At 40.6% G+C, this 13421-nt stretch overlaps 1 long non-coding RNA gene across 2 annotated transcripts; it reads left to right on the forward strand.

Annotated features, from left to right (window-relative positions):
- Nucleotides 1–2527: 2527 nt before the first annotated feature.
- Nucleotides 2528–11494, forward strand: LOC120792335. 2 transcript variants are annotated; one of them, XR_005707790.1, is made up of 5 exons: nucleotides 2528–2724; nucleotides 7656–7738; nucleotides 10177–10255; nucleotides 10551–10641; nucleotides 11291–11494. It is a non-coding gene; the product is annotated as an uncharacterized LOC120792335 (long non-coding RNA). The 2 variants fall into 2 exon arrangements; XR_005707791.1 differs by lacking the exon at nucleotides 7656–7738.
- Nucleotides 11495–13421: the final 1927 nt, after the last annotated feature.

The following is a 13421-nucleotide window of genomic DNA, read 5'->3' on the forward strand; positions in this document are numbered from 1 at the left end:
ACAAACAAACAAAAAAAAACAACCCCAAAACAAAACAAATGAAACTTCCTGCTTATTTATTTGTTCGCTTTGTTTTGTATGCAAGGGATCAAATTCCTCTTTTTTTTTTTTTTTTGCAGTATCATGTAGCGAAAGAATATGCAAAACTTTTTAAAAATGATGTGATCATAAGGGACACACCTGGATCTCCATTTTGTGATACATTTGACCACCATGAAAGAGGACAAAAATGTAAATTTATACACAGAATTATACACCGAAAATAGGAGGTCTCATTTACCTTGACAAGTCTATTTATTGCCCTGTCATTCCATCTGTGCAAGTAGTTATATGCATGCCTTATTACAGTATGCAGCATGTGTTGATGTCAATTCAATCCTCTCATCTGAGACTTAAGTTGTTGCATGTACCCATTATTACATGGTTTTGGAAAAAAAAAAGAAGCAAAAATCAAGCAATACAATGAAAAGCAACTTTGTTCTCTCATCACAGTTTATATTATTGGCAGATAAAGCATATCAGTACTGTGTTATATTGAGATCCACATTTTCCCACGGTGTTCTATAAAACAATAAGACAAAGCTCGCAGGTAGGTATTGTAAAATGCACCAAGACAGTAATTTCTGTCATGTGAAAACCATCAGTTTTGACCTGATTTGTACAATAAAAGAATGATCCAAAATGGGTTTTGAGCCTTTATAGGTAAATATTCAGTGTCCCTCCATGGGCGTTAGGCTGCATCGCTGTGCTGTGGAGATGAGAATTAGAGCTGAATTTGAAAAGGATATAAGGTACTTCAATAAACTATTTATGGAGGCAAACAGCCTACACATGGCAGGACATGCAGACCTTCACTAGGGCTGTGGGCCTGTCCGGTAGCTCTCCAGTTCGATGTTTTAATGACCCTGGACCCAAGGGACAGAAATGAAATTCTCATTTGAGTTCTGAGCCGACAAAAAAAAAAAAAAAGAAAAAAAAGAAAAAAGGAAGTCCAGAACACCTGGTACTGAATAAATGCATGGTACCCACATAACAACATACTATAGCCGGCTGAAAGAGAAAATCATGTTGTTATCCCCGTCAGTTTGTCACGATTAAGTCAAGCATTAATTGTAGTATTGACCCTAACCATTACATGCACTGAGGGTAACATTGGCGTTTCAGTCTGAAAACAAAATAGGAATTTTAAATTGAATATTGATGAAATGACATTCTGAATTATGCAATGAAAACACTGGGCCACCATCCCTCACAGTCCGGGTGATAAGGATTACCTCTTCACCCCAGCCATAACAAGCATATCAAGCAGGCGATTTGGCTCCAGTGCTTTGTCTCCTTCTAGAGTGTCTCTCCACTCTGATGTGCACGATCACAGAAGTGTGATGTGTTCGGAGATCAAGGACGCTCATAGTCGTACACTGCGAGACTGGTCTCATTAAGGCCAGAAAGTTTTAGTTGGGAGACTTTATTCAGGGCACAAAGGGTCTATGAATCATTCGCTGAGTCACGTTTGCCGGGGCAAAGCGCCGCACTGTAAACATCAAAGTTACTTTGGAAGGACGCACTCTGCCGCGATTAAGACACTGACCCAAGGTACCATCGCAGCACAAGATCAAATCATTTACTGCGAAAAAAAGAACCGACAAAACTCTTTTGGCCGAAAGTATTCGTTTTGAAATTCTGGTTTATCCTTGATATCTTGTGGTTGACTGGAGGTCTGTTTCTCACATGTCTTAAATGTACGATCACCAATGGAAAATAATTTACTATGCAATGCAAACGGAAAAAATTGGGGCTCCCCATACTACTCCATACAGCCTAGTTAATAAAATGCAAATTCATCAGGCCACTACTCTACGCTGTCATGTAGATAACAGCATACAGCGCATGGCAATGAGAGTGGAGATTGTAACCGTAATAGCCTACCCCTGAATTATCATTAAAAACACATCACTGAACTGAATTGCCTTCCGAGTGCCAGATAGCGGAAGCCGTTCAACCAGACCTCACATTGTTTATATTGTCTAAATGCTTTCAACTTTGCAAATATGCAAATTCCTGTCTGTCACCGTTAAGCCTGCAGCTCTTAAGGATATTTCTTAAGCGACAGAAATCCTGAAAAAAAAAAAAGAAAGAAAGAAAACAAAACAAAACAGCCTAATTAAGCTGCTTACAGTTGGTCAAAGCTAACGGTAAACTTTATATTTTACATATGTGAAGACGAATCATTTTGACAAAGACACGATTATTGTACAGTACAGACTCGTTGGTTCTTTCACAACTTAAACAGCTGTTTTGTTTTTTTTCTGTATCCAAATGAAAACGACTGGATATGTCTCCCGCTCACTCTGCGAGTCATTCTGCTCCGTGATACTGTTGGAGATTAGTATAAATACATGTAACTTACAAAGAAACTTTTAGGTTTTACTGGGAGGTCACAGGAGTCGTGCACGGCGCTATGTCACGTCCGGCCACCATCTTTACCGTCGGCACCTTTGGGTTGAGAGTCGCAGTCGGGGGCGGGGGGGGACGCGTGGGAAACGTTTCCCCTGGTTCAGTGTAGGGATTATTCTTTCGATCCAGGTGCCCAGGAAGATGCCTTCGAGGACCCGTGGAGATGCCGTCAAAAGCAGCGGTGGAGCGCTGTTCAACGAGCTCCTGGTGGCCCTGGGAGATCGGGCGGAGTCGTGGGGAGAAACGTCTCTCGGCCATTTCTACGGGCAGGTAACTTGCTTGCCAACCTCCTGAAACAACGCCGTATTTTATTTCACCGCGGTCTGAAACAGATTGGAGGAAAACAAAAATCCTGTGCACAGCAGTGCAACCTACATTTTGATCCGTTGCTTTACTGGTGACTGTTCAGTTCTTTCTAACTTAATAAAAAAAAAAAAAAAAGTTGATGTTGAGGAAAAACAATCCATACATTCTATCTTATGTGCTGACTTACTAACAAAGCAGCCGGCCTTCATCCTAATGTATGTGTCTTCTATGGGTGAGTTTCTGGCATTCAAATGTAGATCCAGTGCCCTACACGCCCTTTATAATTAGATTCATTCCCAAACATCTTCATCTCAGACTTTTTTTTGCTACATGATGTTGTTTTTTAATAAAAAACAAAACAAAAACAAAAACAAATAAAACTCTGAATGAGCTGTGCATTAGAGCTGTACAATACAGTAATCAATGCCTGGTCTCTTGTTGTCAAACCGTATTAAATTTGTGTAGCTGACACTATAATTGTCTTAGGTGGGATTTAATTGACATATTTGAAATGCAGTGACAGTTGCGGAATAGATTTTGCTCAGCTGCTTAGTCTTTTTTTTACCGGAGTCAGTTTTTATTTGTATACAGCCAAATCATAACAGAAGTTATTTCAGGCCACTTTTCATACAGAGCAGAGGTCTAGACCGCACTCTTTTTTTAAATAATATTATAAATGATTAATATTACATACTCAATTTGTCAATGTAAAACACAAGAGAAACAATGTAACCACTGGTTCGGGTTAGGCCAAGCATTATCAAACAGAAAAGGGTGACATGGTCAGGCATCTCCAATTGCTTTTTTTAAAATGCACAACCATTATTCTGAAATTCCAATTCCCGTGCTGTGCTGTAGATCCACCAAATGAAAACTCTTAAAGAGACTCATTGCGAAATCCTTAAATGTGAGAGACTGATGAAATGGAGCAAGGTTGACTTTCTTGTCTTCTGTTCTGATTCGGGTGTTATGGAGAGGTCTTACCTAATCACATTAATGTCAAACAATGGATTGTACAGCTTTGCGAGATGTCGGCGGTCATTTAAATATATCATGTTTTTCCTTTTAGTAACTTTGGGGAGATCTCAAATGTCTCTCTGTCTCTCTCTCTCAAAAAGGAACAGAAGTTAATCAAATAAAGTGGGATTGAGCATATCAATCATCTGGTCTCTTCAAGGGTCCAGGTTGACTGCCAGAGCACATGTCATCATTCATTTTCAGCCAATTCACTTGATAAATAAACAGCCCAGCAGACTGTTTGGCAGCTATTTCACATTTACAAAAAAAATCCACTTTCAGTCGAAATACTCAAAGATCACCTTAACCCCAAGACAGGCCTCACTCCTTACAGTGGCATGAAAAGTCTGGGCCCCCCCTGGTCAAAATTTCTGTTACCGTGAATAGTTAAGCGAGTAAAAGATGAACTGATTTCCAAAAGGCATAAAATTAAAGATTAAGTACTTCTTTAATATTTTAAGCAAGATACCTTTTTTATTTCCATCTTTTACAGTTTCAGAATAACAGAAAAGGGAAAGAGCTTAAAAAAAAAAAAAGTTTGGGCATCCTGCATGGTCAGTACTTAGTGACATCCCCTTTGGCAAATATCACAGCTTGTAAGCACTTTTTGTAGCAGCTAAGAGTCTTTCGGTTCTTGTTTGAGGAATTTTCGCCCATTCTTCCTTGCGCAAGGCTTCCAGTTCTGTGAGATTGCTCATTGCAGCCAAAAAGTTCTATTTTAGCTTCTGAGTCCACAGGACTTGTTTCTGAAATGTATCGGGCTTGTTTCGATGTTCCTTTGCAAACTTCTGACGTTTAATTTTGTGGTGAGGACGCAGGAAATGTTTTCTTCTGATGACTCTTCCATGAAAGTCCTATTTGTGCAGGTGTCAATGCACAGTAGAACAGTGTGCCACCACTCCACAGTCTTCTAAATCTCCCCGAAGGTCTTTTGCTGTCCAACGAGGGTTTTGATTCGCCTTCCTAGAAATCCTACGAGCAGTTCACTCGGAAAGTTTTTCTTGGTCTTCCAGACCTCAACTTGACCCCCTTTAAGTTAACTGCCATTTCTTCAAAACATTATGAACTGAGGAAACGGCTACTTGAAAAGGCTTTGCTATCTTCCTGTAGCCTTCTCCTGCTTTGTTGGCTTATTTATATTACTTATTAAATTATTTTACTTTTCAGAGTGCTAGGCTGCTGCTTGGAGGAGCCCATGGCTGATGATATTTGGGACAGGGTTGGGGAGCCGGAGTATTTATAAAGCTTTGAAATTTGCATCAGTTGGCCTTTCCAACAAGCCCTAGCCCTAACAAGATAACTGTGGCCTGAGGCCTTGGTAAAAGTTAAGCGAGAGCTCAGATCTCTTGGGGTGACCGAACTTTCGTATGGTGCTGCCTTTTCACTCTAAAATTGTAAAAGATTTTGACCAGGCCGCCCGAACCTTTTCATGCCACTGTATGTTGTGACTGGAACAACCATCTCTACTGAGTGCAGGGCTCCATACTGGTACCAATTAGTCACACTTAGCGTCTATTTTTGAAGACGGTTCTATTAAATTTTGTAAATAGGAGAACCAGTGAGACTTGCAAATATGCCCCCTGTTTTCTTTTGTTTTGTTTTTCTTTTTTAATCATCAGCATATATCATTTGATACACCGGGAGGGAGCGAAAATTGCTGTGCGTGTGTGTGTGTGTGTGTGTGTGTGTGTGTGTGTGTGTGTGTGTGTGTGTGTGTGTGTGTGTTTGTTTGTTTGTAATTCCGAAAATCATGCTCGAACTTAAATCTGAATGACACGCAATTCGTTTGAATTAATTCAAATCTGTGGAATATCATTTACCCGTTTCTGGTCTGTAAGTTCTCTCGCTATCGCTTGGCCCCTTTGGAGACGATCAAACGAACTATCGATTTAATTTTTCTGAAGAAGAGATCATTCGGACCCTCCTGTGCCGCTACAGTCCCGAATTTCTGATGAGGGCAGCTCAGACGAGGTATCAGCAGGTAATCTCACGTTGAAAAAGTCAAAGACCTAATTTTTGCGAGAGGAACGGCTCACGCAATTTACGGGGCTGGGATACTGCAGAGAAGGGAAGGCCGCGGATTGTGCTGCTGTCGGTGGGGAAAACTAAGTTTGCCGCCTTGACGGCGAACTTTGAACATGAAGTCCTCGTAAAGCACAACGACAGCGTGAAGCATAGACTGTGCAGGAACTGATGCACCGATAGAATTGCAGTGCCTCTGCCAGCAGCATTGGTGTCTGTTTTTAAAAAGGCAGTACTTAACTTAATGATTTTTGCTCTCAAAGCCGTACTTCACTTTGTGACTTTTTCCATTAAAATAAAACAGCACATTGTTATTTCTGTAAACGCTCTGTTTATTACCAAAGCATTTATCAGTAATACAGTTAAGTTCGTAAAAATATGAATGCGTTGCATTGCATGTCGATTTTAAGTGGTGCTCCTAAATTTTGTGCTGGTGCTCCTAAAAAAATTTCAGTAGGGACAACCAGCGATACTAGTGGAAAAAGTTAGTCTGGAGCCCTGGAGTGCTTAGCGGAGGGGACTAAAGGGGGTTGGCAGGCTTTGTTTGATTGCTCCCATACCTACGCAATAAACCTTCTCTACATAATGGTTATAATGTTCAGTTTTTGTTGAAATTGTTAAGGAGAGATGCCGATTCGACTTTATGGTAATTTCAGAGGCTGCACTCAGTGGTGCTGTCGAACTCTGTTGCATTATACAGAGATCCGTTGCTGTTGTTGAGCTTATCCTCATTGATTTAAACGGGCTGGACAAAGCTGTCAGTAAATTGCAATGCAATTCAACAGCACCGCAGAATACGTCCAGACTGACCATAAAGTCGAATCAACACCTCCTGTAAAACAGTTTCAACACAAACTGAAGATTATAACTTTGGTGAACGGAGGATTTATTGCAGGACTGTTGTATTAGATCGGATTAGTTTTAGCTAGGTGTCCCTAATTAACTGCCAACTGATTAGGACAACTTTGTTCAAGGTTTCATTTGGTTTGAAAAAATGAACTGGCTGCCATTTTTCTACATACGTGTAAAATTAATAAGGGACCTTTTTGTTTCCTTAAATAACCGCAAATTTCCGGTTAGCACAGGTTTGACTGACACTTAATATGCCTTTATGGATAATGAAAGATCACTTTCTCTGTACTAAATTACCGTACTGTGTGTAGCGGTTGTGGTTTTTACTGTAGTTAAACTTTCTTACAATGATATTGGTAGACTTCAGCACTGATTTGTCAGTTGTGACCTGTCTCACTTTCAGTAAGGAGGTGAAAATGCACAACAATAGAAAGCAGTCAAGAGAGCGTCCGACCTGATGTGGAGTGGGAGCTAAAGTGTTTTCTGTTTTACAAAAATGAGACCACTCATGACAGCGAATGCAGGGATGTAGTAGGTGGTAAAAATGACACCCACTGCATTTTCACTTTGTGCTATGTGGACATCGGCTGCCTCAGAAATATAAAGTACCTGTAGGTCGGGGAAATGAGGGGGGGGGGGGATAAAGCCATAGATCTGAATTTCAGACCGAGGCAATCAAAGGAAGACTGCAGAAAAGCCTGCAATCGGATAGATCCTCTTTTTGTTTATACACCACTGACGAAGAAAAAGAAAAAAGCCAGTGAGCTTAGCAGTTTCTTTTCAAACGGCTGTACATGATTCTAGCTGTTGCTGAACAACACCTCATTATTAACACCCGCTTGACACTAAAGAAGCATTGAAATGCTTCTTTGCAACATACAGTACATCTGGAGGCTTTTTAACGAGTTAGCTGTCAACTGATCAAGAATTGCGTCTCCAGGCAATTGCACATGCTGTCTTCATGTGAAGAGAATTTAGCATCTACTGTCTGTTTTGATCTACAGTATACTCCCCTCTGAAGAACTGTCCATTAATTCTGACTTAACCGACGTGCTTACATCAGCGTGTGGAACATTTACAAGTTAAGGTAACGATTATAGGGCAGAGAAAACTAAAAATAACAATGTTTTTTTTTTTCTGGGATTTAATGGTAATCACAGCATTGTTTCACCTTTTTAATTGCCACAATGTGATCTGCTTTGTGCCAAGGTTTCCATCACGCAATATAGTGTGCGTTTGCAGCTGGCATCAACGCTACTTGGGCTCAATATTCATCTTAACTTGCTTATATTAGATGGCTAATTGAACATGACTTATCCTCTGGTTTTTATATGATTTTGCCACGTGATGAAAGTGACATTTTGTCACGCTCTCCTGTAAGCTTCCACAGAGGTTTTCAGCCTTCCGGTTCAACTTTGCATGTCTGCTTCTGATAAAACAAAAGTCTTCAATCTCAAAGTCACCTCCGAGCTCTAATATGGTTAGTTTTGTAGATTGCATGCAAGCCTGTGTTTTCAGATTGGCTGGCTTTATTTTTAGTGTTTGTTTTTGAGGTAGCGAGTGGCTCTAAGGCACAAACTGGTTGCAGACTTGACTGAGACTCAAATTGTCATTTCGAAAGTGACAAGGTGCTGATTTGCCCGCCTGGCACTGAGCGATTGGACATCACTGTTGACAAATGGGCAGTGGAACAAAACTGGCAGGATGCTTGGGAAGACAAAATGCCTTCAGCCAGAGTTTTTTTTCTTTTTTTTCTATCTGTTATCACAGCTGGAAAACAGCTAGTTAAAATTCCTGAATTTACTGATAATATTATCATTTTGCTGGCAGCCGTTTTCTGTGTCAAGCACACCTCTAGCAAATATTTATCTACTGTACTATTATTGGAATTTCTATCTACAGTCGTTGTCAGTTATTTGTATGATGTATATAGAAAGGGTGGACTGTGTGGGCTTTTTTTGTTTTTCAAATTCTACAGGCTCCACTAAAGGGTTTGTCTTTACAAACCTATGTTTTATTTTATTGTGTTTTTATTATATACACAAAGGGAAAACACATGGGAGCAGTGTGGTGGGTAGCGAAGCTAGATGTCAGACTGTGTGGGGAAAGCAGGCCTGAGCGGGTCAGCGGATGTCATTACAAGACAGTATTTGTTAAAGGATTAAGGAGGGATGAGATGCAGATTGCTGTCGTTTTTTTTTTTTTTTTTTTCTGGAAGTATTTCTCCAAAGCAAACTGGGGAGTGCAGTGCATTCACAGCCACTGCATCTACTTATGGCCATTTCACTTTATTCCCTTGTTCATTACATCATTATGTATGTTGAATCCATTTATAAATGGATGGTTTGTTAAATCCATTTATAAATTATGGTAGGCTTTAAAAATTGTTGTAATCTGAAATAAAGATTAAAAAGAAAAATTTGAAACTCAAGTTTGTTTGTTTTTTAGATTTAACTGAAAATAAAGACATACTGTATACAGTATATACAATCGTAACTTTTTCACCTTTTTAGGTTAAAGAACTGTATTTCTAGCTATTTCTAGTATTGTATCTGACATGGTTTATTGGTACCTAATGCAAATGTGCAAAATATCTTTTTTAATAATAATATTTCTAAACATATTAAAATGGAAACTAAATTTGTAAATAAACCCATGATTTTAAGGACAAGAAAATAAACCAAAAATATGTAACTCAAACAAGGATCATTGAGAGCTGTGGAAATGCTAAATCTGAAATTTCAGCAATACTAATCTGCACCTCCTTGTGTATAAAACAGGGTATACAGTGCTAAAAATGCAGGTATCGCTCCAATAAGTGTGTTTGCAACCATTGGCAATCACTGAGGCTGAATCAGGCTGGTAGCCTACCAGACGTGACTTCGGCCGACTGCGGTTTCCATCACATCACCCTGGTGAGAGCCAAAACATCATTCAATCCGAGGATTGCTGGAGAATCAGAAGAAAAGTGGAACACCTGTTCACAGCAATTCAGCCAAGGTCTGATCAGATCCTGGTTCTTGCCTTGAATTTTCCAAACAAATTCTGCAGACAGAATGTGCCTAGGCGTCCCTCTCAGGAACACTCTAACTGGATATATTTTGAAGACCCCTCTTGCAGTGGTAATGTCTCAGTGCCGGACTCTGCTCTTGCGGGAGAGCAATCTGAAAAAGGAAAGGGGAATGCATGTTGAATTCCAGCTACCTCTGAGTCAAAACCAATCCCAGTGTAACAAAGAGGAACTTTGTTACCAGCGAAGTATAAATTGCCGTCGGTTTTAGAGCACTTTGGGCACTTTATCTAGGCTCATTTGCACTCCAGCCAGCACTCTGCACTTTCAAAAACGTAGAATGGCACATAAAGTAACAGGTTGCGCACGGGATAGTTATTTGAGTATTTATTGAATATTTTAACGTTTTGCATGTGGTGCTGTGTCGTCCGAGCTCACAGGGGTTTTCATTTTTATAATGAAATAAATTTCAGTCCCTTTACTGGCTGTCACACACGTTGTTGTCTTGTCAACAGATAATAAGCAGCTGGGCCCCCTGCTTTAAATCTGAGGACATTTGGTGCTCCTGACCTCCAGCGGTTTACCTTTAAACTTGTGAGTATGTGGTGGTAGGACAGCTCACACCTCCCATTAGGTGAGAGGAGAGGAGCCAATTACCTGGAGATGTGTCTGGGGGCCAAAAAATATTATTGTCAGCTTGTCACAATGTGAGACGTGGGTGGGGAGGGGGCAAAGTAACATGCTAGATTGTGTTATCTTTTAATTTCCTCCCCAGATCTGATAGAACTGACAGTAGGACCCACAAGCAAAGTATATAGGCTACCATACCGCAGCATTACTTAGTACTACAAACCTGGTGATCAATGATTGCTTCTTACTTCCCTTCCAGGACATTCACTTCTCTGGATGGGATGCCGCTTCTTGCTCAAGAGAACTACAGTGCGGTGAATGCTTGGCAACACAGTTGAATTAAACCACAGGTATCTTTACCCCACGTTATCGAAGTTCCTCGCAGCAGTTAATGGTGATGACAATAATTCACATTTCAATTTTGGATCCTTCGCTGGTATTTTTTTTGCTACTTGGAGGCCACGGAGATAAGCTGTAAAACAAAACTAACGCAGTTGCTTTTTTACACGCCCAGCAAACACTGAGCTATAATTACTATTGTTGTGGAATGTTTCCTGCCACTTGGCGAACGTAAGTCCAATATTAACTCTCCTTTTAGCTCTAGTTTTGGAATCCACTCAGTCATGAAAGAGATATCTGGCTCTTTAGCTGCTTAATACCCCACTATGTTCACCAGCTCTTTGCAAGGTCAGTCTGTTTGGCGTTCAGTGCTAAGCAGGCAGTGTACAATTGTTTTTTTTGTTTTTTTAAGAGCTTATTTGCTGAAAACTTCTGCCTGCTGCCTGCTTTCACATACAAGCAGTGATGTGATCCATTGTTAATACAAAAATGTGAGTAACTGACCAAACGCAAACACAGTGAAATCACATTTAATTATTTCCATAGAAGTCGCAATGCAGTTTGATAGCAGGAAATGTGTAAAACCACTAAAAACACAGAAGAAAAATCTCAGGTTGAATCAAATAACAAGGGGGTTTTCTCTCGTTTCACTATTTTGAGGTGATGGTCCGCTATCGTGCAGGAAGGAAATCCACGGCAGAAGAGGCTGAGATACCAATCTCCCTGCTAACGGTCGCTTCAATAGACTGTAATGCGATACAGCCCCAAGACGTGATCAAGTTTGAGTGAGGGATATGAAAAATTTGATCTCTTGCTCTTCACGGTCACTGTTGCTGTCGCTATCGCTATCACCCCCCCCGCCCCCCGCCCACACGTGACACCCACAGCTTGAAAGCAACAAGTTTCCAGGAGGGACGTCAGCAGTGTGGGGAAGTGTGTACGAAATCACTAACTGAAGTAGATGAGACAAGTTGAGGACATACCGAGGAAAAACGTAAATTACAACAGCTCGGCATAAAATACCTTCTGAAAAGCACCGAGCGTCACAGTTGGTGACATGGAAGAGTGTAAGAGGATCTGAACATGGAATTATTTTTGTACAGGGATAGCAAAGGAAAGCAGGTCAGCAAGACATGGTTGTCTGTTTGATAAACCAGTTGCCACGGAGTCTATTAATTCCGTGTCCTGCTGAGTCTGACTTACGCACAATGATTTATTTTGTTCTGTTTTACAGAATAGACTTAAATATCCGCAGATATATGATCATAGCAGCCCTGACTATCAAAAGCCGGAAAGCCTCCGATTTCAGTGGCAGGCTAACGCCGTGCCGCAAATAAAAGCTATAAAGTGAAGAGTCTTGTGTGGCCTTGGTGTGCTTGCCGCTCCCGCAGGCTCCCTTTTTATTACCGTCGGTGTATTTAAAATGTGCCCCGCAGTATGGGGAAGAGACAGTGTGTACAATCAGCGCAAGTGGTGATGATCTGCTCAGGTAACCATTTCGTTTTCACAGGACATAAACTGATGGCCACAGCTGAGACTGGCAGCAGGATTTATATCCCGACACCGATACGTGCATCGTTCTGTATCAGCGTCCCCTGGAAATGGAACACGTGGTTGTGTGTCTGCAGCTGCGGGGTAGACTTGTATTCTTGAAGAGCGGATAGTAATCCTTTTCAAAAGGCAGAATAATTTATCGTTAACACCTTTGCGACACGTGAGACGGAGCAAAAAGACCGGGCTCCCGCGGACAGACATTGAGAGGGAGAAATTAAAATGCCAGGTCCATTTGTCACGTCACAAATGGACAGGACAGTCGATCAGTCAGTAATGACCCTCTCCCTTGTCTAAATAATTGTGTCATTACAGTGATGAAAGTAATGCAACGTCAGAAAGTATTTAGTCTCTTGTCTCGTTTTGTTACAATGTGTCTGTTAATAATAATGGACTGTGCCTGACTGTGCCACGACAAGTTGCCTTGATATGTAGGGTCAGATGTTGCAGCGAGTGGACGGGCTTTCTGCGCCTTTTGTTCTCGTGCTTTTCTCCATGTTCCCTCTGACATACAGAAAGTAACGAGTGACGTCTCAACTCTGAATTGGGAAGGTATTACAAAATGAGTTCTCTCCTGTTTCGAATAGGGACTTATCTTTGTTGAACAAAATGTTTGCAAGTCATAAGTCTTTTGTTTAACATACAGCTTTACTTTTTGAAAACCCGGTGCTGTCAAGACCTGGACTATGGATAGAGTCAACAACTAAAGATGCCGAGAAAGTTCCACCGACAACATTTTATAATAAGAAGCAGCAGAGTTTATGGGATATACGGTCTTAATTCTAAAAAATGTGGTTAGTGCTAATGTATTAGGGTTTTTTTTTTTTTGTAACTCTCTTTGATATCAGTGAAACATTATTCTTTCATTAAATCTTTGCAGGAGCACAAAGAATAAAGAAAAGGAATATCCGGAATTTTGACTCAGAGGAACTAAGGCAGTACGATTTTCCATCTTTTTTTTTTTTTTTCTCGTGTTTTAATTTACCAAGAACAGTAAAGCCACTCATCATGATTAATATTAACCATATAGATGGAGCAACTGCACATATTCAAGCGGTCGCCTGCATTTGCTAAAAACGCTGTGCTGCGTTAAGCGGTATCTCCTGCTTTTAAAACCGGTTTCCTGCAGAGGGGAGAGCACTTCCCTCCACTGGCTATATTAAATAAACAGGCTTTTGGTGGTTACGCAAAATAATGAGTGCTTTTAGGCATTTCCTTGTGCATTTGAAGACATCTAGAC

This window comes from Xiphias gladius, chromosome 7, assembly GCF_016859285.1.
Source record: "Xiphias gladius isolate SHS-SW01 ecotype Sanya breed wild chromosome 7, ASM1685928v1, whole genome shotgun sequence".
Taxonomy (NCBI): domain Eukaryota; kingdom Metazoa; phylum Chordata; class Actinopteri; order Istiophoriformes; family Xiphiidae; genus Xiphias; species Xiphias gladius.